Source organism: Salvia splendens, unplaced genomic scaffold (assembly GCF_004379255.2).
Source record: "Salvia splendens isolate huo1 unplaced genomic scaffold, SspV2 ctg236, whole genome shotgun sequence".
Lineage (NCBI taxonomy): Eukaryota > Viridiplantae > Streptophyta > Magnoliopsida > Lamiales > Lamiaceae > Salvia > Salvia splendens.
The window spans coordinates 63,535-88,004 of record NW_024598873.1 but is presented as its reverse complement, the minus strand read 5'-3'; the positions used below and the strand labels follow the sequence as shown (position 1 = coordinate 88,004).

General features: G+C 35.7%; 1 pseudogene; it reads left to right on the top strand.

Annotated features, from left to right (window-relative positions):
- Positions 1–1,876: 1,876 nt before the first annotated feature.
- On the top strand, positions 1,877–22,819 carry LOC121789432 (annotated as a pseudogene).
- The last annotated feature ends 1,651 nt before the right edge of the window (positions 22,820–24,470 follow it).

Here is a 24,470-nt window from a genome sequence, read left to right as displayed (position 1 = left end):
AGTTAAAATTTCACATCAAAATCACATCTTTAGGTCGGTCAAACCAAAAACGAAACTCACTAGGCGAGAATACAAATTCTGACAGAACGGCGAAGTTAACTTTAAAAATTCATTTAAAATTCATCTTTCGTCAAAAGAGGCTGAAATTTATACACAGCAGAGAAGACATCTCAAATTTTACTCAGTTAAAATTTCTTGCGAAAATAAGATCGTTTGGTTGGTCAAACACACGTCGGAATCTACTGTTTGAAGATCACAGTTTTTATGCTTCACAAATTCGAATTAGGGTTTATCTATCAGTCATCCAAACACATATATTCATGCTTCCAACACAAAATCATGCTTCAAAAAGATCTCACAACCATGTTCTCATTTATTCACATATCATTCACCAACGAATCATCCACAACCTCACACATACACATACATAAACGCATATCCACTACTTTCTCATGCAAAACATCAATCCCAACCGATTAATTTTTAGATCTATGATTTATACACTCACTATATGCATGAGGGAGTCAAGAAACATGGGTTCAATGGAAATGAAGAGAAAGAGAATTCAAATATACCTTTCTTGTTAAAAAACAATCGGTAGGAAAGATAATTGATGCGATAATGGGGCTAGGGTTAGAGTTTGGCTTATTTATTCTCTAGGTTTAATCCCACACTTAAATAAAATAATTAAATTGGTGGGGGAATAAAATAAAATCCCACAATTAAAAATGAAAGTAGGCGTGTGGAATGAGAGAGATCAAGGAAAAAATACTTAAATCCTTAAATCCTTAAATCAAATAGGAATATGATTCAAATTTGGTAAGATATGGTAATATTTAATTGGATTTTAATTCAAGGAATAAGACAAACAAGATACCAATTAAATCCACAAAATAATTCCTTCTCCTAATTACTAGGAGAAGTCGAAAATCTCCAGGGATGGCATAATTTAGTTTGGATTTAATTTGGATAAATATCCCAAAGCAATTAATTAAATCCAAGAAATAAATTATTATTTCCAATAAATAGGAGGGCCGAAAATTTCAAATAAAATAGCTAGAATGATTATGCATGATCCCATTTAATTTAATTCACACATTGGTAGCTTAATCACATTAACTCACATAACCCACAACAACTAATTTTACATAATTAACTCAAACACATAGAGACTCAATTTCCACAAAAGATATTCTTATTCAACATCCTCATTAATTAAAAATAAAATAAGTCGCAAAAATTTCATGTTACACATAAACTGTACTATCTTAGAATGACATTTTACCTTTTTCAGAAAGGAAGGTGAAAAGAATCAGTTGAGAAGAGAAGAATCCATCAACGCCTAATAGAACACAAGCGGTACGTCATAAATTATGATGGCAAAGCAAGTTTAATTACTAAGCTTGCAAAAAATATAAGTTGGCCAAAAGAGATCAGAACAGAGGAAGAAGAGTGATATTTCTCCATAATATTTTTGTTTATAATATTATGAATATTTATTTTAATTAACACATATTCTTAACTATAAACATCATTATATTATTTTATCCTCTTTTTTTATTTTAATCTACTTACCTTAAAATTTATCTTTATTATTTGAAAATCTTATGTCCTACTTACTTTATAATTTATTTTCATTTGAAAGTGTTAGTGACAATACTAGTTCTGTCAATAAACAATACTCAAATTTATCTTTATTATTTAAAAATCTTATGTCCTACTTACTTTATAATTTATTTTCATTTGAAAGTGTTAGTGATAATACTAGTTATGTCAATAAACAATACTCCTAATTAACAAAATTTAAAATATTTTATCAATAGTATGAAAACAATTGAAAAAGCCGCAACACTTCTCTAGAAGTGAAATTGAAATTGAAATCCCTTTACCGGTTAGTGACTGCTAATCCCCGCTCTCACTGTATGGAGCCCTCTCCTCTCTTCACTGACGACCCCGCTCGCCGGCCGAAACGCCTGGAAGCCGGTATAATCTCTAGGATCCATCTCGAGAACTTCATGTGTCACAGCAATCTCGACATTGAGTTCGGAGACTTGGTTAACTTCATCACCGGTCAAAATGGGAGTACGCACGCACGCTCTCTCTAATTCTATCTCCGTCACTGTGTGTATATCAACTTATTGCACTCAATCTTCGTTCCTATTTTCATTTTTATCCTGTTAACTCATTCAGGTGGAAAGAGCGCAATATTAACGGCACTTTGTGTCGCATTCGGCTGCCGAGCTCGTGGTACGCAGCGAGCGAATACACTAAAGGATTTTATCAAAACTGGCTGCAGGTTTGTTTTCCTTTTTTTCTCGAAAGTATTTGGGTAAGGAATTGCAATCAGCATTTTAAGATGTTTTACATTTTCAGATGTTTTTACATTGTTGTAAACTTACAGTGCCTTCTCTTTGGTTGAAGATTTATCGTCAGAAAGTTTTATCACACACACCACTAATATTATCATAAATTGGAGGGGAAAAGGGTTGCCTGGGGAAAATGATCCACTCTATAGAATATGTTAAAAAATGTGAAAATATATACCTTTCATCAAAGAGAATGCAACTTTAGTGGATATCGTTTGTAAACTACTAAAAAATAAAACTAATTTGAGTTGTAGAGAGAATTGAGACTCAAGTAGTGAAACCAATTGCTTTTAAATACTCAAATGTAAATATGTTGTATCAACAATGATGCACTGATTTTCTCTCATTGGCCCGAATGGTCTAGGAGGTAATTACTGGTTTTATTGAATCCTATGTATCCCTATCTACTTGCTCTTGCTTTAGGGGGAAGACTTATGTCTTATATGTATGTACTTCTTTGATTTGAAATTTTAAGTCTCTAAATCAAAATTTCTCGCCTCCTTCTCAAATATGATTTCTTCCTCTCTACCCTTATGAGTTAAAAATTGAACCACTCTAAAGTCTAAAATATGAAAAATAACCAACTTGACGTAATTCATGAGATGCCACTGCATATGATTTTCTACATCTCATTTTTATAATGTTTATTATGTGTGCCTATCATATACATTACATGCTGTAGCATCATGTCTCTAATTTGGATCTAGCAAGTTGTTATTAACGTAATTTATTTATGGATGGTGCTTGACTAAATTGTTTCTTGTTATACCATGTCTTATAAGTTATTTCAATCCATTTTTGTCCATATACAGCTCTGCGCTTGTCCAAGTTGAGATAAAGAATCAAGGTGAAGATGCTTTCAAGCATGAACTGTATGGAGACACCATCACCGTGGAGCGTAGAATCTCAGAATCTGCTGGTGGCAGCATCACATTAAAAAACAGTCAAGGTTTTATTTGCTTGGTCTAATATCTCATTTGTTTTCGGTACATGTCCAGAAAAAGTTGAATATTTCCAATATCCCTGCCTAAACTGCTATATTAAGAAATATATGTACGAGTAGAAGTGATTATGAATTTGTGAGCTCATTTGTTCAGATGTGTTGATGCTTTGTCTTAGCAATAAATATGAATTTGTGAACTCATCAAACAATAAGTTAGTTAGTTTCTCACCATTTTACTGCAACTTACAAAAGAATTAGTGCTAAAATTACCATAATATTGTTTTACATGCATATTTTTATCATAATTGTGAGTGGAATGTGTTAGTGAAAAATGAGGTGACTGAAATGGGACAATTAATGGGGAATGAGGAAAATGGCAAAATGGAACAAGAAAGGGGGACCAGAGGGAGTAGTAAAAATTCACTTTTTATATAGGAAGAAAATTACACTGTAACATTAGCTTTGAAATTTACACTAATAAAATCTTTCTTGATACTTGATTGTGTTGATTTTTTTTCACACTGCTCAGGTGACACTGTGATTTTTCTATGATGTGTTCCTGCATTTGTCAATTCATTGTAAAAAAGATTTTTGCCCAAGTTGGATTACTGATGATCATTGACAATGACATCTGTTCCTTTGGAAAACTGGTGTAAGAAAAACCCTTAGTGAGAGGTTGTTTCCTTTGAACTTTTCATTTTGAGAATTTTCAAATATATAATGATATTCTTGAAGTTCGTTTGTGGCATATTTTTACTCATAAAAGTCAATTTGTAATTGAATAAATGGGATGTTCTATAATGCCTATACTTTAATTTTTCTGTTGAGTTTTCTCTTATCTGCAGGTTGGTTGATGGTTTATTTCTATAACCGAGAAATTAAATTTTGTCAAGAAAATGTTTTCTCTCTCCTCAATCATGGGGATTTATTTTTCTTCCTATATGCTTGTCTGGTTCCACCCTTCCTATGTGCTCTTTTTCCAGAAAATGATTTAATCGTGGGGATTTATTTATGACATCTTGGTTATCTTCTATTTTTATTACTATCTAATGCTTGTCTCTCTTTATTACTTAGTTAATAATGACAACTATAATGTTAAATATTTGTATGCTATCCTGATTGCTCACTATTCAGGTAGAAAAATTGGCTCCAAGAGAGATGATCTCCGTGAGATTGTAGAATACTTCAATGTCAGTACTACTAACCATTTCAATGCATTTTTTAAACTTATGAAAGATGAATTGATTCTGCTGCAAACTTTATCTCATTTTACTTCCAATGTTATCAAATAGCGGATATGGCGGCGCCGTGGCGTTCGGTGGTGGAAACGCCATAGCAACATGTCGCTGCCATAACACCGCCATATCCGACATTTGACAACATTGCGTGTGTACTGCATTTAGGAATAGGGCATTATGCAAGAAACATTGTAGTTAGAGTGGTATATTATGCTTTATTAATTGTTTAAAGTGTTTTAGATGTTATATTTTTAATATTTTTTAATTTTTGAATTATATATAAATACATAAGTATTATTTTATTTATTTAATTTTTGACTACCATATCCGCCATATCCCTGTGGCGGTTTTTAGGCAAACCGCCATAAGCCGCCATACGAGATTGATAACATTGTTTACTTCATTGATGACTAGAAAAGCTATCTTTTGTTTAGTTAAATGATATGGACATGTTATTGACTTGGTTCTCTGTCCCTTATCTAAGTTCTTGTGTCTGACCTTGTTGCTGATTCAGGATGCTCTCTCACTTGATGTTTATAGATCAAACTTTATTGGGTCACTAAGTTACTTAGCAAATGACATAGACATTTGACTGAAAGGGTGACCACAGGCCTATGATGGACAACTTCAATAGCTTTTACTTCACCTCAACTTAAAGAATATATGTTTGAGTGTACACATATGACATATCTTCCTATGCTGTCTGGTTCCACCCTTCCATTCCATGTTGCTAGTGAGATATCATTATATTGACACCTTATCTTCCGTCCTTAAAGTATGCCATTCTTTGTGTCAGTGTTATCAAATAGCGGATATGGCGGGCGTTCAGTGGTGGAAACGCCATAGCACCATGACGCTGCCATAGCACCGCCATATCCGACATTTGACAATATTGCGTGTGTAATGCATTTGACACCTTATCTTCCGTCCTTAAAGTAATGCATTCAGTGGTTAGAGTGGTATATTATGCTTTATTAATTGTTTAAAGTGTTTTATTTTTAATATTTTTAATATTTTTAATTTTTGAATTATATATAAATATGTAAGTATTATTTTATTTATTTAATTTTTGACCGCCATATCCGCCATACTAATACGCCATATCCCTGTGGCGGTTTTTAGGAAAACCGCCATAAGCCGCCATATGAGATTGATAACATTGCTTCGTGTGTTAATGTCTTTTAGGCTCTGGAAATAGTTTACTAATGCAAATATTGTCAATATGTTTTAGTAGTTGGTTAAGTTTTATATGATGCAGCGTTTCATGGAATGTTTGACGCTTTAGTGTGCTCAACTATCTTTCCCATTTGAGAATTATCACATTATACTAGTGGAGAGAGAAAAAGATCAGATCAAGAATTAATTCTGTCATCTGCAATGCTGTCCTCAACTAGACCAATGGTTGGACTATCATTTTGTGTTGATATCGTATTATCTTAGATACTGCGGTATCAATTCAGGTGAGGAAAATGCTACTAGCTAGAACTTATGTGCCTATTACAATTACGGGATTTGTTTTTACTCTTAGGGATGTCAATCCACTCTGAGACTAGTGCATTGGCCATAAAAGACCGAGAAAAATAAAGTTTTATAACCTTGAACTGAATGGTTAGAGGGATTGGAAATCTAACTCCATATATTTTTAGCCACATGTTACTCAGTTTGAGATTTCAAGTATTGTAAGAGTTAACTATATAATTTCAAGTACTGTACTCCCTCCGTCCCAGCTAAGAGTTGTATGCTTTGACTGTTCTAGTTAATATGAAAATTCCATGTGTAATTTTCCACTGAGCTTTTTTACCAGCATTGTCTGTTTGTTGGCAAGAATGTAGCTTTTGCTTAGCTTTTTATATGTCTTGTGCACTGTGAAAGCAGATATGTCAAATTTAAACAGATGTTGGTCAACAGGGTTGAGCTGTCATGTGCTGCGTTGCTTTTATTTGTCATGACAGTGGCAACAAAATCTATTAATGAACATGGCTTTCCTTTTCTTAGTACATAGATTTAGAACCTATGATCATATTAATGTGGAATATCAATTTAAATATTTCAGGTAGTGTCTTTACTTGGGACATACATGTTTGGGATTTCTTGTAGCCACTTTTGGTGTAAATGATCATAGTGCTTTGATGGGATTTCGCTACTGCATCTCATGATTCTCATTTTAATATTTCATTATTATATTGTTCAATATCGAAAAAGGTCATACTTCTCAAATATGAGTGTGTTCTGGGAACTAAAATGGACTTAATACTTTTATTGGATAGTTTCATTTTCTAATCTAATTATTATTCTCTAATCTAATCAGTGTTATTAATAGCGTATGGCGGCTTATGGTGGTCGGTCAAAAAACCGCCATAGGGATATTGCAGTTGGCATGGCGGTATTATGGCGTAAATGGCGGTCGATAAATTAACAAATAAATAAAATATAATACATAACATAAGATGCAAAAAAATTAGAATAGTTATAGGAAAATTAGAAAATTAAATGGTGGAAGACAATAATTATGGAGACGCTTTCATCGAGTAGAATAATTATAGGAAAGAGAGAGAATTATACAGTGGAATTAATCCATGTATCGAGTAGAAACAGTTATAAGAAAAGAGAGAGAATTAAATAGTGGAATTAATACAAACTGAGCATCCACAATAGTGGATTAGTGCCCGCCCTAGCCACATTCTAGCGGCTAGGGCGGGCGTCTAGTCCACTATTGCAATCGGCTAACGGTAAGGACGAGCGCGGAGCGGACGAGAGGTTGGGCATGGACTAACCTGCTAGCCGATCGCTGGCCGCCTATTTTGCGGCGAGCAATAGGCTACTCGATTTATTTATTTATTTTTATTTTATTATTTATACTCTATATTTACAACTCATTCCACTTCATTTTTTTAATATTTGATAAACACCAATAATTAAAATGAATTAAATCGTATTTGTCAATTTATTTGTCGGGCTAGGGCATTAGGCTAGGCTATTGTTAGCCTATTGCTAGGTTGTTACTTGGCTAGGACAGTGGCTAGGCTGAAGGAAGGGCATGATGATGTGGCAGGAAGAGTTTTTGGCTAGACTATGCTAGTCTGATGCTATTGTGGATGGTTCAAGTAGTAGTACATAAAAATTTTCAGCTATCTTGAATCGTGAATGAAAATCTAGAATCTGGAGCCTTGTGCGTGTGGAGACTGGAGAGACGATAACTTGGATTGACAACAGCGGTTATGATATTGAAGCCAGAAACTCCCATAAACCCTATAAATAGACTGTTTATAATGGCCAATGGGCTAGGTTACATGTCACGTGGGCCGGGTAGTGGGGTAAGTGGGGTCGTTTTACAAGGAAAAAAGGCATCTCGACCGCCATGAAAGCCATATCCTGCCACGGCGCTTCGCAAATGGCGGCCGCCATTCAAAAAAGGGAGTAAACTGCCATATCACATGGTGGCGGTGGCGTTGAGCCTAAAATCCGCCACGGGCATCCGCCACGGCGCCGCCATCTCCGCTTTTAATAACACTGAATCTAATTATTATATCCCCTCCCCACTCTTTGCCTTCAGTTTTTATGGATAATACTACAATCTTTCTGTTAATGTGGTTGACCTGTTTCGCTATATAGATTGATGTAGAGAATCCATGCACAATCATGACACAAGACAAGAGTAGAGAATTTCTGCATTCAGGCAATGACAAAGACAAGTTCAAGGTAACAGTGAACTTGTAATTAACTACTTTGCTACTTCCACATAGCCAACTGAATCTCATTAATTTGGATAAATGTAATCACTAGTTTTAGTTATAACAAAACAAGTAACACCATCTTTACAGTTCTACTTCAAGGCAACACTTCTTCAACAAGTGGATGACCTACTAAGCGGTATTGACAAGCAGCTACAAGATGCAAATGGCCTAATTAGTCATTTGGAAGATTCCTTAAGGCCGGCAAAGAAGGAACTTGATGAATTACAAGAAAAGATAAAAAACATGGAAATTATGGAGATGTCACAACAGGTGCAGCTATTAAGAAAGAAACTAGCTTGGTCGTGGGTATATGATGCTGATAGAAAACTTGATGTGCAACATACGTTGATTGAAAAGCTAAAAGGAAGGATACCTAGCTGTCAAGCAATGATTGACCAGAATCATGTATGTGGTTTTTCTATCTCCTGGAAAAATCTTTTGTGTTCTTTGTCTGTTTGTCTGTGTCTCCAAAGTGACCTGGAAGCATATTGCGGAAGATCTTCTGTGTTGATGTTTGATTTACCGCTACTGAGTAGTGATAATAAGCTGCTGGTGATGTCATTGATTGCTTTGGTTGTAAACGATTTAGTGGAAACTCCTTACTCTTCAGATTACTTAGTAAATTCTTATTGGGTTGTTTCCAAAGATAAGACTAGCTAAATGGTGACTATTAGTGCATCCATCCTGCTGGGTTCGTTTTTGGCCAAATTTATTTTGCCAAATAACCTGAGATGTCCGCTGAGATTTGATTCAAAGAGTTGGCTAACTGATAATACCCACATTGCTTATTGCAGCACAAGATGGAAAAATTGAATGATCGATTGGCAGCAAAGAAAGATGAAATATCAAATATGATGGAAAGAACATCTGAAGTTAGAAGATTGAAGGAGGATCTACAGCAAAATCTTTCTATGGTATGGTATTTATTTGATATTCTGTATTACACTTGATTCTTTTAATTATCAAAGGCTGATGAAAAATGTATTCTTGCTCAGATCTCCCATTTCCCTTACGTTCTAGTTTTGTCATTCATTCTCTTTAATGTTCTTTTGCCTGTGCCAAATAACTGTTCTTTAGAGTCTGCCTCGACTAAATCTTGAAGTGTATATCTTCTCCTTTACAAGTTTCTTTGAGAAAAATTGTTTGCCTCATCTAGTTTGGTAATTGCTTGAGCTTCTTTTCTTCTATACACAGCAGCATAATCGGTGTACTCACTCTTGTAGAGTTCTATAGCAGTATTGTTTTTGTGACTAAGATCCTGAAATGTAAAGATTTTATTTTAGGCTGTGAAGGAGCAGCTTGAGCTAACAGGGGAACAAGAGCGCATAAATAGGCAAATTGATAATATGGTTAAACAGGTCAGATCACTCGAGAGGCAGATCCAGGAAATGCATGAGCAGTATCAGCAAAATACACAGGTAACACACTTGCTGAGATATGATATACATACCAATTGGCCTTTTAAAACTGACATAGGTGAAACAAACTAATCCAAGGTCATTGGTGTTACTTTGAGTCTTGAGATGTGCATTGATGTTATTTACCGTGGGAATCTAATACAGATTACTCCATAAGTGCAGTTTCTCCCAATGCCAATATAATTTAAGAGTTCAAAAGTGCTCCTACATTACCCCAAATGATTAATTATATGTTCCAATACAATTTTCTTTTACAATTTTTTTAGAAATTAAGTATTTTCTAATTTAACCCTCTGATATAATAAGTTATATGAATTATATTTTCTAATATATTTTTTTGAGAAAATATTTATTTCCTTGTAATTTTAAGCTTGACATAAGAAGAGTTTCTTTTCAAGAAAATAAATTATTTTTCTCTCTAAATGTTTTTCTGAAAATATAATTATTATTTTTATTTAATTAGTTATATGAATTATATTTTAGACTACTGTTTCTCGAAATATGGACAAATGGCAGTTTAAGTCCAAAATCGGTAGAGTACATTTTACCAAAAAAACTTTTTGGTCATATACATTTTATGTAATAGCCTCTGGTCCTAAACAATATGTTTTGGTCCATATTTAATGGTTTTGTAAAAAATTAAACGCTCAACCATGTTTTGGCCTGATTATGGGTTAAATATTATTTTAATTAATCAAATGGAAGTACAAGTTGGTCTCGCACATTTGTTCAAAACCTATTGGTCTCTATACACTGTTATGTTTTGGTCTATATTTACCCCAGTATTAATCAGGTCCACGTGGTTGATAGTTAGTTTTTGACAAACCTTTACATATGGACCAAACAAAATCTAAGATGAGAAGCTAACACACTCAATGGGTCGAACCAAAGTTTTTTTGCACATTTGTAGAGACCAATTTTGGACTTTAGTCCGGATGGTTTTGATATAATTAGCTATATGAATTGTACTACATGATCTAATTTTTCAAAAATAGTTATATTTTCTTTTACTTTCCCTTCCTCCGTCCCCAAATATGCGCATTTGGGTTCGGCACATGTTTTAATGCCAAATTGGTATAAAGTAAGAGAGTTTAGAGAGAAAAAGTAATTAATATGGTTTGTGTAGAACGGGTCCCACCTCATTAGAGAGAAAATAGTTTCTATAAATTAGAAAAGTGCATATTCTTGTGGGACGGACAAAAAAGGAAATGGTGCATATTCTTGTGGGACTGAAACAGTTGCTATGAGGAGTATAATTTTTGGACCAATTCATAATGTGTAGGACCAAAAAGTGAGCTTGAGCAAATATTTGGGACCAAAAATGGATTTCAGACATTAAATTTATTAGGTTAAACTGGTTAGTTAATAGTATATGGTTAAGTGGCCAAACTGGTCAAATGCATTTGACCGTCAATTTTATACGGCTCCAATTTTTGACCGATTCATATTGTTACAGACCAAATGCTACCAAACATAATGTTAAGGAACAAAAAGTTCATTTGGGCTAATGTAAAGAACCAATTTTGGACTTTAGTCTTTCTAAAGCAAGTGCCTCACTACTTTCCAATAGCTTATGGCTAAAGCTACTTTTAAATTTTATATTCATTTATGGCTAAAACAAAGAAAAAAATACATACATACTTAAGAGATAATGCCTGACGCCAAAGTTCTTAGGTTCGAGTCCTCTATGGTACAATCTTTAAATTTATATTGTTTACCCATAAAAAAGTATGGATACTAAATCATTGAACTCAGACTTGTTTTTAGAGTGAGTTGGTGTTTTGAATGTGGCATATTAATATGGGATCATAAGGAATCTGTTCATAAAATGTACTCCCTCCGTCCCAATGTAGTTGAGTCGTATTCCTTTTTGGGTTGTCCCAAGTTAGCTGCGTCGTTTCCTTTTATGTCAAAAACTTTATCTTTTCTCATACTTTATTCTCTCTTCATTTCTCTTACTTTATTCCCTCTCTTACTTTACTCTCTCCACTTTAACCTTTAACACATCAATTTCTTAAATCTCATGCCCAAAAGAAATGCCCCAACTACCTTGGGATGGAGGGAGTATATCTTACACCAAAATACAACTGAACCAGATATAACTTGCAAATATGATATGGTTCAATAGGCTGAAGAAAATGAGATGGAGGAAAGGCTTAGGGAACTTCAAGCTGAAGTTGATAAAGCTAATGTCAACACTCAGAGGTAGCATTCCATTCTAAAATTCTTTCATCTGCTATGTGCTAGCTTTCATACTTTCAGAATTCAAAGGTCTTTTTCATCAAAATGAAATCGTCATTCAGATCGAAGGAAGAAGAGGAAAACATGCAGCAGAGAATAGCTATGTTAGAAAATGAATACACCAGATTTTCATTCAGGTAATGGTATCTGTATGATGCGTCAGCTTGTGCATCTTTAAAATCATGCACCAGGACAGTGCAAGCTAAAGACATGCAATGGAATTGCATACCACGAACTGGTTGTATGTTCTATATGTGTGGAAATGTCAAAAGAATTGAAGTCATTAGTCTTTACATTGTCCTTTTTTGTTCTCACCATGAAATTTAACAAATTGAACTTTCGCAACATGTCATGTTTCTAAATGTTTCCAGTTCCTGTTTCTTTTCAAGAAAATCTTCATTTATGGCATAGACGAAGCTACACTAGCCCCCCCCCCCCCCCCACCCCCCCCCTCCCCCCCCCACCCCCCCCCCCCCCCCCCCCCCCCGAATTTGATGTTGCCCCCCAACAGTTTCACTTTTATCTATACTATGTATATATATCGAATCTTGCTGACAACATCCCTTTATATTATTTTACATGCCTATTCATCTTCTGTTTTTTTTTAATTATTGTAAAAATTACTACTCCCTCCGTCCCACTATAACCGACACAATTTTCTTTTTGGGATGTCCCATTCTAAATTGCACATTTTTTAAAATAGAAACTTCATTCACTCTGTCTCTTACTTTATTCTCTTTCAACTTAACTTACAAAAACAACATTGCATAAAATCCTGTGCTGAATAAGAAATGCTCCACATAGAGTGTGACGGAAGGAGTATATGATTATGTTATTTTAATCTATGTTATCTCTTAATGGGCACATCACTTTAATTTGCACACACCCATTTTATCTTTACAAAATATATACTACCTCTGTGCCCTAAAAATAGAAATAATTTGTATTTATTCATTCATTTTCTATGTTTAATTGTACTTCATTAGTTTCCATGAAATATATTCAATATTTCAAAATATATATGGCCAAAAAATTCTATTATTTTATAACAATGTTTTTCGATTAATGATGCCTAGGAACGTATCAATAAATTTAACAATGGCACATGGTTGCATCCGACGATGCCGATACCGATACCGACTCCAATTTTTTTCATAATTGTTAAAAATGATTCGGGAGTAAAATTGTTTGAGATGTTCATATATTGCCACGTGGTGAGTTGAATCGATCACAATTGCAGAAAGAGGGAAAATAAGATCAAGGAGAGAAGTGGTTTCTGCATATGTGATTGGTTGGACACACCTTGTGGCGATATTTCTGGACCACTGACTTTATACATAGTTCGGCCCACTAACTACTTAGTCACTGTTCATGGAATAATTTAGTCAGCATGTCCTTCTCCGGATTGAAGATGTCGATAAAAGCAATCGTGATATTTCCTCACGGATACGGGAAATCCAAATGCATCAAAGGAATAAGGTCTCGATTCTCATCTTGTTGATATTCGTATATTCTGTTACGTTTACTTTGTTTTTTTTTATCTCAGTTTCTTTTTCATTGAAGGTTACTGCATTTGGAGGAGGTCGGGTAACCAATCTTTTACAGGCGATCGAGCGGAATCAGCATAAATTTAGTATTCCACCCATTGGTCCCTTAGGTGCCCATGTGGTATATTATACAAGTTCATTGGCATACTTCATCCCGCATGATATTGATGCTACCTATTTATGCTTGTTAACGGATCTTCATGGTTTACTGTTGGTTTTTGTAATATATACTTAATTTTCTGCTTTTGTTTCTCCATATATAATTGATGAAAATGTAACCAATTAGTGCTTTTGGAGGATGAAAAGGTTTGTTGTTGGATTCTGGTGAAAAGGAAAAGTAGATAACTTCAGCCAAAGTTTGGGAGCCATTTAAACAAGCCATAAATCTAGTGTACCAGAGTTTTTCTTGATCAATTAACTTAAATGTGTATCTACATGGAACATACATAAGGGGATCTGTTTTTTGATCTTTTATGAGTATCATAATGTTGCATTTGTTCATTGTCAAAGTAATCACCAGTTCTGTTGTTCTCAAAGTAATCACCAGTTCACCACCATCCTTTTTCCTTTTTTTTCATAAAGTATCTGTACTGTTTCAGTGATTGACTCAGTAAGTTATAGGTAGTGATCCCTTCTTGTTTTTTGATTAGAATCTAGATACTTTTGGACTTTAACTGATGACAAAATGGACTTTTCTCAGTGACTTGATGACAATATCAAATGCTTTCCCCGTTCTCTGTGTTTGTCATTTTTTTTAACTTGTTAAAATTTCACCCAAGAGCATTATGTGACTTAGTTATTAATTCATTGATGAGGACATAATTTTCTAGTAAGGAGATTACTGTCTACCCTCACCCAGATCCCGATTCTGGTGTAACAGGATAGACACTTTTGTTTTGGATAAAAGGATCACTTAGTTGTTTTCAGGCATGTGAGGCTTCTGAAATATTTTGAGGTAGTTTAGGTCTTTACGTTGTTGAAAAATTATTGCAGGAATTGGAACATGGAGACATGTGGGCTATTGCTATTGAAACTGCAGTTGGCAGGTTGCTCAATGCTTTCATTGTCACGGATCATAAAGATTCTCGTATCTTAAGAGCATGTGCAAGGGAAGCTAACTATAACCACTTACAGATTATCGTACATGATTTTCGCAGACCGAGGTTGCTTGTTCATGTCTATGCAGTAGTCAATTTCTGACAATGATTTGCAGTTCCTATTGGCTCTAATAGTTTAGCTGTGCCTATTGGTAGGATCAACATTCCAAATCACATGCTGCCTCAGACTAATCATCCCACTGCATTGTCTGTTCTGCATTCAGACAATTCTACAGTACTCAATGTTTTGATTGATATGGTAGGCTTTCAGCATTTTCTTGTTCTATCCCTGGTTTTAACTAAAATAAAACTATTATCTTAAGGTTTTGCACTATAGTGATGGTTCATTCCTTGTATTGTTTTCTTTTGTTATAAAAATATAAAATAAAGGAACATTGCATACATTCAGAGAGTTACTGCAAACATATTTTTTTTTGGAGAAGGCTTTAGCTGTTTGGTTATGCAGTGTTAAATTTGATTTTCCCCTTCATGTTTAATCAAGAGTCTTCCTGTTTATATTTTGTTTCTTCAGCAGGGTATTGGTGTTATTACCCCCCTTTTTTAATATTATATGTGCATCTTTTGCAGGGTAATGCTGAGAGGCAAGTGCTTGTCAAAGATTATGAAGTTGGTAAAACTGTTGCCTTTGATCAGAGGATACCAAACCTTAAGGAGGTTTACACATCGGATGGGTACAAAATGTAAGCTAATCTGGAACCCCTGCACATCCAAATAACAAGAGTCTTCTCTTGCCTTTTTTATACCATTTCTTTGTAGGAATGCATCACACTAATTCATCTTCTGCTGCAAAATTTAATTGATCTTGTTTCAATAGAAAATCAATGGGATGTTTAGTATTGATATTATGCTGTTTGGTACAGCCTGTGAAATACTCCCTCCGTCCATGATTAAATGTCCCATATTTGACCGGCACGGGTTTTAAGAAATTGTTTAACTTTATGTAGTAGTAAAGTGGGTAGAAAAGTTAGTGGAAGGTGGGGCCTACTTTTATATATTGGTTTTATAATAAAGTGTGAGTGAAATGAGTGAAATGTAGGGTCCACTTACCAAATTTAGTAAAAGTGAAATGAGACATTTATTGGCGGACGGACGAAAAAGAAAAAATGGGACATTTAATGGCGGACGGAGGGAGTAATTGTGAGTAAGTTGGCAGATTTTTTTGAAATTTTGATGTACTACTTGTGAAGCTAATATTAGTAACCTACTAAGTCGACAAAAGAAGAGAGTAAGTTGGAATTTTGATGGACTAATTATTTTATGAGTTTTTAACTTCTTAAGGATAAAGTAAGTGCATTCATATTACAAGTATATTGATCTAAATGCTTATTTATATAAGTTTCTTACATAAACAAGTAATGTTCCTATTAAATTGCTTCATCTTCTTGAAAACACCGCGTTTTCTTTATGTTGATTACAAATTAAGTTCCTGTTTTCCATCTATCCATGTGCCCCCATAAGTGTGGTTTCTACTTTCAAGTTTAATTTTTGGGTGGAAGTCAATTATAAATTAAAGGAATTTTGTAGGTTTTACCGTAGTTCAGCTCAAACAATTCTTCCCCCAAACAAAAACGTTAGGGCTGGCCGTCTTTCTGGTTCATTTGATGATCAAATTAAATATCTGGAGAGAGAAGCTTCAGAAGCAAAACTAAAAGCCCAACAAGGCCGAGGACAGAAACGTGCCAAGGAGGAAGACTTAACGGATCTCCGAAACACGTTAGGCAATATGAAGGTAACCCCTCATACCCTCCAACTTTGGAGTCAGTAATAGTCTCTAAAATATTGCATTAATTGCAGTCTCAGTATTAGCGATAGAACTGTAACATTAAAAGCCTGTACATAATTCTTGCTTATCATTAAATCTTAATTGCAAATTCATGATGTCATGTAACACCAAAGCAATTGTAAGTTTTCCGGACTTAAACTGCCATTATGTAGGTCCAACTACCAAAGCTGCTAGTGTAATCTAACAAAATTAAAGATTAATCTTCTACACTGAAACATACTCCCTCCGTCCCAAAAAAATAGGCTAGTATTTCCATTTTAGGCCGCCCCCCAAATTAGACGAAGTCTAAATAAGAAAAGTTTTGAACTGTTAATAACATGGGCCCCACAATCCACTAACACCACTACCACTACCTTTCTCTCTTACCTTTTCTTATCTCTCTCTTACTTTACCAATTGCACATTAAAACCCGTGCCTTATACAACTTTGTCAATTTTTGGGAGACGGAGAGAGTATGTTTTAAGGTAGGCTTCCTCGGGCCATAACAGCTAAATGATATTGTTTGAATCAATTGGTAAAAGAACCTTAACAAAGCTTCACATTAAATCAAGACGTGATCGTTTTGTAATAAAAGACTATACTCCCTCTGTTCCAACTAAGTTGAGTCACTTCTTTTTTGCACTCGTTTTGAAAAAATCGTACTCCCTCCGTACCATAATAGATGTCACACTTTCCTTTTTAGTTTGTCCCACAAAAATGTCATATTTCCTTTTTTGAAAAAAGTTCTCTCACATTAATATAAATATACTATTTTATCCCTCCACCTAACACACAAAACAACATCTCTTAAAATCCCGTGCCATTCCCCAAGTGTGCCATCTATTATGGGACAGAGGGAGTAATAAATAGTTAAAGCGGATATATAGTAAAGTAAAAAAAGGAATAATGTAGATAAGACTCAACTTAGTTGGGACAGAGGGAGTACTATATAACAGGGCATTCTTAAAAGAAATTCAAGTAAAAAAGTAAATGAAATTAGGATAAATACATATAGTCATATTGCTTATGGTATTCAATTTATGAATTATGCTAAAATTGTTCGTACATTTTTTTGTATTTTCTGAAGTGTTGCTTCGTTATGCTGATTCATAGTTGGTCTAAATTCTTGCAGAGAAGGCGCATGGATCTGGAGCGGCATTGTAGGTCAAAAGAATTAGACCTGAAAGATGTGAAGAAACTGCTTTCCTCAGAAGCTAATGGAGCAGATGATTCTAATCTGGACGACATTCGTCAAGAGATATCTGTGCGTCTTTTTAATAATTCCACCTTAATCCTTGGCCTACTTTCTAGAGCTAATTAAATAGTGTAGCTAGAGAGATCTGGTCTGTATATTGGGCATCTTATATAGTTATCTATTCATGTTTTCTGACTTGGAATTTATGTGCAGAAACTGCAAGATGAAATACAAGAAAAAAAAAGCTTTACTAGCAAAAGTTCATAATAGGGTGAAAGAAGCCGGAACTAAAGCTAATGAACTTAAAATGTCACTGGAGAATCTTTGTGGTATCCTCTTTCTGTATCAATTAGTTATGTTGAGTCTTATTGGTTTCTTTATTCCTTACTTTAGCATTTATAATGTAGATTCGGCAAAGACAGAAATTGAGGCATTAGCAGAAGCAGAGAATGAATTAATGATGATTGAGAGAGATCTAAAAGAAGCAGAAAAGGTCCATTTCTTTGCCTTCTTACTTATTCTCACTGTTTCCCTTCTTTTTGCTACAAGTTCTTTGACGTTTACCTATATGATTCTTGTTCAGGATAAAAAGCATTATGAAGGAGTTATGCAAACAAAAGTCCTTGCTGACCTAAAAAATGCTGAGGCAGGGTATCGGGAGCTTGAGCACAGCTGTCAGGTGCTATGGAAAGAGATGGATTACATTTTGTGTTTGTAGTTGATATGGTGGTGTCTTTAGTAGATATTTTAAGTTTCTTCAAGTGCTAATATATTTTTACTTTTCTAATAGCTTTGCCTTGCCGCATCAGTTCTAACACAATTGTTTCCGATTTTACTCCCCTGCGATCGTCCTTTTTTAATTTCCCTATTACCCATTTAAACCGACATTACTTAATCACTGCATTCATAGGTCTCAATTGTAAGTTTGTTCTCAAATAAAATCTACACTTGGTTTATGATGAAATTGCAGGAGAGTCGTCATAAAGCGTCAATTATAATTCCCGAGGGTGAGATTGAGGCATTAGGATGCCTTAAGGAAAGCAATCCCGAGACCCTCAGTGCTGAACTTACTAGGTTGACTGAAAGACTTAAGCGTGAGGGCCAAAGTTAAGTAAAATATTGAAATACGTAGACATTGGGTTGATTTGTGCTTCTGTGGTTTGAAATGGTAGTTTCTAATGCAGATTTCCAGAATCAATTGATGATCTCAGAATGTTACATGAGAAAAAGAGCGTAAAATATCAAGAAAACTGCGTACTTACAAAGCCTTCAAGGAAAAGTTGGAAGTGAGTTCAAGCATCCTTAATGTCTCACGCTTGTTCTTTGCTATAAAAGTGGTCTATAGTTGTTTTGCATCTTGAAGTATGTTAATTTTATATGAAAGTTCATTTTAGGCATGTGAAAAGGCACTAAACGTGAGATGGGGCAAATTCCAGAGGAACGCAACTCTTTTGAAGCGTCAGCTAACATGGCAGTAGGACCTCTTCTCTTTTTTTATTTTTGTCCCCTCATTAGATGTATCTTTCTTTCTCTATTTGTAGGAGGACAATGATTTGTGATCTAATGATTATATCTGATAGATTCAATGGCCATTTGAAAAAGAAAGGGATCAGTGGTCAGATCAAAGTTAGTTATGAAGAGCAGACTCTCTCAGTAGAGGTAAAGTGCTTGAACTATGAAACTCTACCTGATCAGAATGGTTACTTTCAAGGTTCCATGTCTCCAATCTAAAAATAAGTGATATGTGGCTGGATAATTTCCCTCATTGTTCCTATCTTACCAGGTAAAGATGCCGCAAGATGCATCAAGCAGCACTGTTCGTGACACTAGTGGACTTTCAGGTTTGATCCTTTGCAGATATATGTTTCATGTTTTGACTGCTAGTGGACAATATGGAGAAACCAATTTTGTATCATTTGTGCTAATTTACAATAATTGCTACTCCCTCCGTCCGTGAAATATTATCCAGTTTTGCCATTTCGGTCCGTCCGTGAAATGTTGTCCACTTTGTTTTTTTTCTATTTTTGGTAAATGGACCCTACTTTCAACTAACTCATTACACTCACATTCAATTATAAAACCAATATATAAATATGAGACCTATATTCCACTAACTTTTTCCACTCACTTTTTCTTCACATTTCTTAAAACCCATGCCAAGTCAAACTTGGACAACATTTCGCGGATGGAGGGAGTAAGAGCTTATTTGTATATTGCTGCAAAACAACCAGCTCTTTGAACATATTCTGTAGAAATGATAATATACTTATGTGTAGATATAAGGTGTGAACAAAAATAAAGAATGAAACGTCTCAAATTGATTAGAAATAGGGTACAATACTTAGATCATCACTTTCAAATTAGTGTTAGTTTACCTAATTAGCGAATGAGGATAGTCAAACTAATAGTAAGTTGGGAGCTTAATAAAACTAATACGTACCCAATTTTTAGACTTTCGGATGAGTAGTGTACCCTATTGTCCACACCTCTCTTCAATTATCTCAAAATCCCTAAATCCCCCTTCGCTTTCTGCATTTCTCTCCACACTTCTCTCTCTACATTCTCTCCACACCGCCCCTACCTGACGCCAACTGCTCACATTGTCGTGCACTGCTACACCCTTCCTCTGGATCAGAGTGAACCGCGAGTCCGCGACTGCCCATCTGCTCGAGCTGCCTGACCAAACCTCTACTTTGCTTTTGCCTTTTCCCGCTCCGCCCTTCCTTAAAATTTAAGGGCAACATGAGTGCTAGTTTGGTATACAAATTTGGTTCCGATTAATTCTGTTGCCCCACTGCCACCACAGTGTTTGCGGCAGTGCCTAAGTTATCAAACACACCCCCCTTGTTCTTCTTGCCGCAACATTTCGATCCAGAGTTGCCTTGTTGGTCTGAACCCACAATTTTTCTTCTTGGCTTCCCTATGCCATTTCCACTACTGCCGGCCCTGCCTCAGTACATGATTCCTCTGATAAATTGTTTGGTTTTGCATGCAGCCTCATGTTCTCAAACATGAACATTGTGCTGCAATAATTATATTGTGATTATTATGGAGTAGTGAAGAGTTATTACAAGGAGAGGTTACAGGATGGTGGAGGTGGTGGAGTGGAGTTTCTAATTATTACACTATGATCATTATCGTAATATTTATTTCCTTAGTCTTTTTAATCTTTTGAAGGTCCTACATGTAGGCCCCTTGAGGTTTGTGAGCAATGTTCAATCATTTGTTTAGTTTAAGGAATAATATGTCGTAGAGCCTCATTAGATGAGTGTCCTCATAAGAGTATTATCATTTGTTTCGTTTCAGTTTATATATTAATATCAACTATATTTTCTATTCTTATTGTTCGTTGCCAGCCTTCTTCGTCTCTTTACTCTAACAACTTTGGCATGTCTGGAATCCAAAGATTACGGAAATGCACAATGCCAATCCACAGTGCTAATGCTAATGAAAAGACAAAAGTAAAATAGTTAGTTTAAAACTCAGGCAATGCCTCTCATACATCTCGTTCTATCTGCATTTTAGATTTATCATTTAATTGTCTGAACTGGTTAGAACAGCGAGTAAATACTGTTTGATCAATGATTAAATTAATGCATTGCACATTTCTTTTGGCTTGTGATTCCTAGAATTTTGTCATTGGCTTACACTTTCATATTAAACAGAAAAAAGTAAAAAAAAAGTGAACTGAAACAAAACACAATCGGGTATGGTGGTATTGCTTGCGATTAACTGTTATTTGATGTTTCAACAGGTGGTGAGAGATCCTTTTCAACATTATGTTTTGCCCTTGCACTTCATGAGATGACAGAAGCACCTTTTCGGGCAATGGATGAATTTGATGTATTTATGGTATGTCCTCCCTCAATTACTTTTGGCTTCCTATCCACAAAATGCTTCTAGATTGACTATATCCTATGCGTTTGTCATTAATTTAAATTTTCTCTGATTATTGTAAATCATTTGGAGTTGAGGGTTGACATGTTTTAGGTTTTGATATATTCTGAAAATTAAGGATACAGAAATTTTGGGAATCCTTCAATATATACCATATAAAATTACTACAACTGTGGAAGGAACTGCATATTTATTAATATATGATACAATGATGACAAGACCAAATATCATCAGAATGTGTTTCCTCACTGGTAACAATAAAGTGGCATCTGTAGGTTTCCTCGATGGTTACAAAAAAAGCAAGTCGATGCCCAATAAACTAGCTAAATATACTGAATATATAGTACTTTAAACAAGAACCGTTTTTATAAGATTTCTTATATGCATAGAAAAGAAGAATGAGAAGCATATCTATATGCCTTGTACTGTACCATACAAGTTTATTGAATCGTAGTGGTCTTTCAGTTATTCAGTTTGCTTAACAGAAAATCGTTTTAGTTTAAAGTAAATATTGGTTTCGAGTCTTGATGTTCAGCTGAAAATCATGTTACTTGTAACCCAGAATTGAATATTGGCTTTGGTGGTGCTATCAATGTTAATGATACATGTATTTCTTCGATCATATACTTCAATATGATTCACATGACTCACAGTGTCTTCAAGTACGATGGGGTTCATGTAGTCAGTGCTCATCATTATGATATCTGACACTAAATAACTAGACAAGAGCCATAATTTTATATGCTGCTCTAAATTGCAGGATGCAGTTAGCAGAAAAATCAGCTTGGATGCTATAGTGGATTTTGCTTTGGCCCAAGGTTCTCAATGGATATTTATAACCCCACATGTCATCAGGTAACAGAGCATAAATCAACCCATCCATTTTCTTATGCTTTTCTAGACTTTTATCTACTGTGCAAAATCCTGCTGGCTTCTATTTAACAGCTTCGAGCATAAAAAATCGGGTTTTGTGTCATTAAACTATACGTTTGGAGCTATGTTAATCGTGCGGAATGGGTAGATCTCAATGATGAAATTTCTAGTTTAGTGAAAATTAATATACTTGGGCATACACTCAAATCCATCGTCTTCTGCGCTTTGTTCAGTATGGTTAAAAATGATGAAAGGATCAAGAAGCAACAAATGGCTGCTCCTCGAGGGTGATTCTTCAAAACTGCAACTCGTATCACAGGGTGTTTCGACTATCAGTTCTGCCAATTATCTAGGTTTTTTTTATCATCTCTGTTAGGTGGTCTCTTCGCTTTAACTATGTAAGTTTTTCGCATTGGTGTTTATGGGTTCAGAAATGGCACAGATTCTTGCTTGCAGTTTCACTTAGTCTACGAGTCATGTTGAGGAGTGACTTGGTGTGAACTTGCTTTCCTAGACAGCATTGTTTTGCTCACTTAATTTTTGCCTACTTAGAGCATCCGCAACGGTGGCAGCCGTCGCCACCGCCGTCCGCGCCGCTGGAACGGATGTGTCTCGCCGCCGCTGCGCTCGCGCCGCGCGGCGATTGGGCAACTGCATAGCCGTTGCCTTTAAATATTTTTTTTTAATTTAAAATCAGTTTTTAATTAAAAAAACGATAAAAAAAATTTTTCACTTCCCAAAAAAATTATAACCGTTTATTACCGATTTTTACACTTTTTTTTTTTTTTTTTCCCCTCCAAAAATACACACTTTCATCTATAAATACCCCCACTTTCACACCCAAAAATTCACATCAAACTACACAATTTTCATCTTCATTCTCAAATATCCATTCTCATCTTCATTCTCCCATATTCATTTTCATCTTCATTCTCTCGTACCATAACAATGTCCAGCCAAGGCGATGACAACCCTCCCTATCACGATTGGAACCCCGAATGGTTTGGTGCACAACCGTTTCCTAGTCCGGAAACGGAATATTCGACCCCTCCTCTCACCCAAGATTCGGCCGTTTCGGGTGGCTACCGGCCATACCCAATAGACGACCAAGGTGCCTCCGAAGGGCGATCCGGGTGGACACCGGAGCCTAGGCCGACCGCCCCCTCCCAAACTCTACCGGCTCCTACTCGTAGCGGTGTCCGAACACCGTACACTCCGGCGGAGATGGATAAATTGTTCAAGATGTACTTCGAAATCTCTGAAGATGCGGCGGTTGGCACGAACCAATCCGGCGATAACTTTTGGTGGCGCGTCTCTCGCCGGTACAATGCAAACCGGCCGCCGGGAACGATCGAGCGCAACGAGAGTATGGTGCGCAACTGCATCGGCCGAGTCAACGAAGAAATTGGCAAGTTCAATGGCTATTTCCTCCAGGAGTCGCGGAATGCCGGGAGCGGCCGGAGCGAGGTCGACATCATCACTGCCGCGCTTGTCACGCCCGCATTTTCTAAGGATAGAAAACACAGTTGATCGCGACTAGGGGAGGATTAAAGAAGCGAGGAAGAAAGGGGAAAACAACACAACTCAACCATAGCCCGAAACAAATGGGAATAACTCAAATAAAATTAGAGTATCTCAACAATCAACAACTCAAAATGAATACTATCTCAACGATACAAGAACTCAAAAGAAGAACAACTACTTAGCGGAAGCATTTCGAGAGTAGAATAATGCTATGTATGAAGACATGACACATTCTACACACTTAAATTTCTTCAACGGTCTTGCTCAACACCCACCGCACCCGTCACGCTCAACCTGCAATTTTTAAAAAATAAAAGCAGGGCTGAGTACTTGATGCACTCAGTGGACTCATGCCGAAAACATTTTATACAAAAGTATTTATCATGCCACCATTGAGTGACCTTGGGGTTTTAACTTTAGAAATCGCCCCAAGACACTAAAATCATTTCCATCGTAAAACTCGTGACTGCAGTCATTTTCCCATGGATGTCTACCATATCTGATCCATTGATGACAAGGAACGTGGCCACATTCCAAGTCACTAGACCGGCCGACCCAAAAGACGGCTCACGATCTCCATAGGTGTACACTAGCATGAATAGGGACTCACTCCC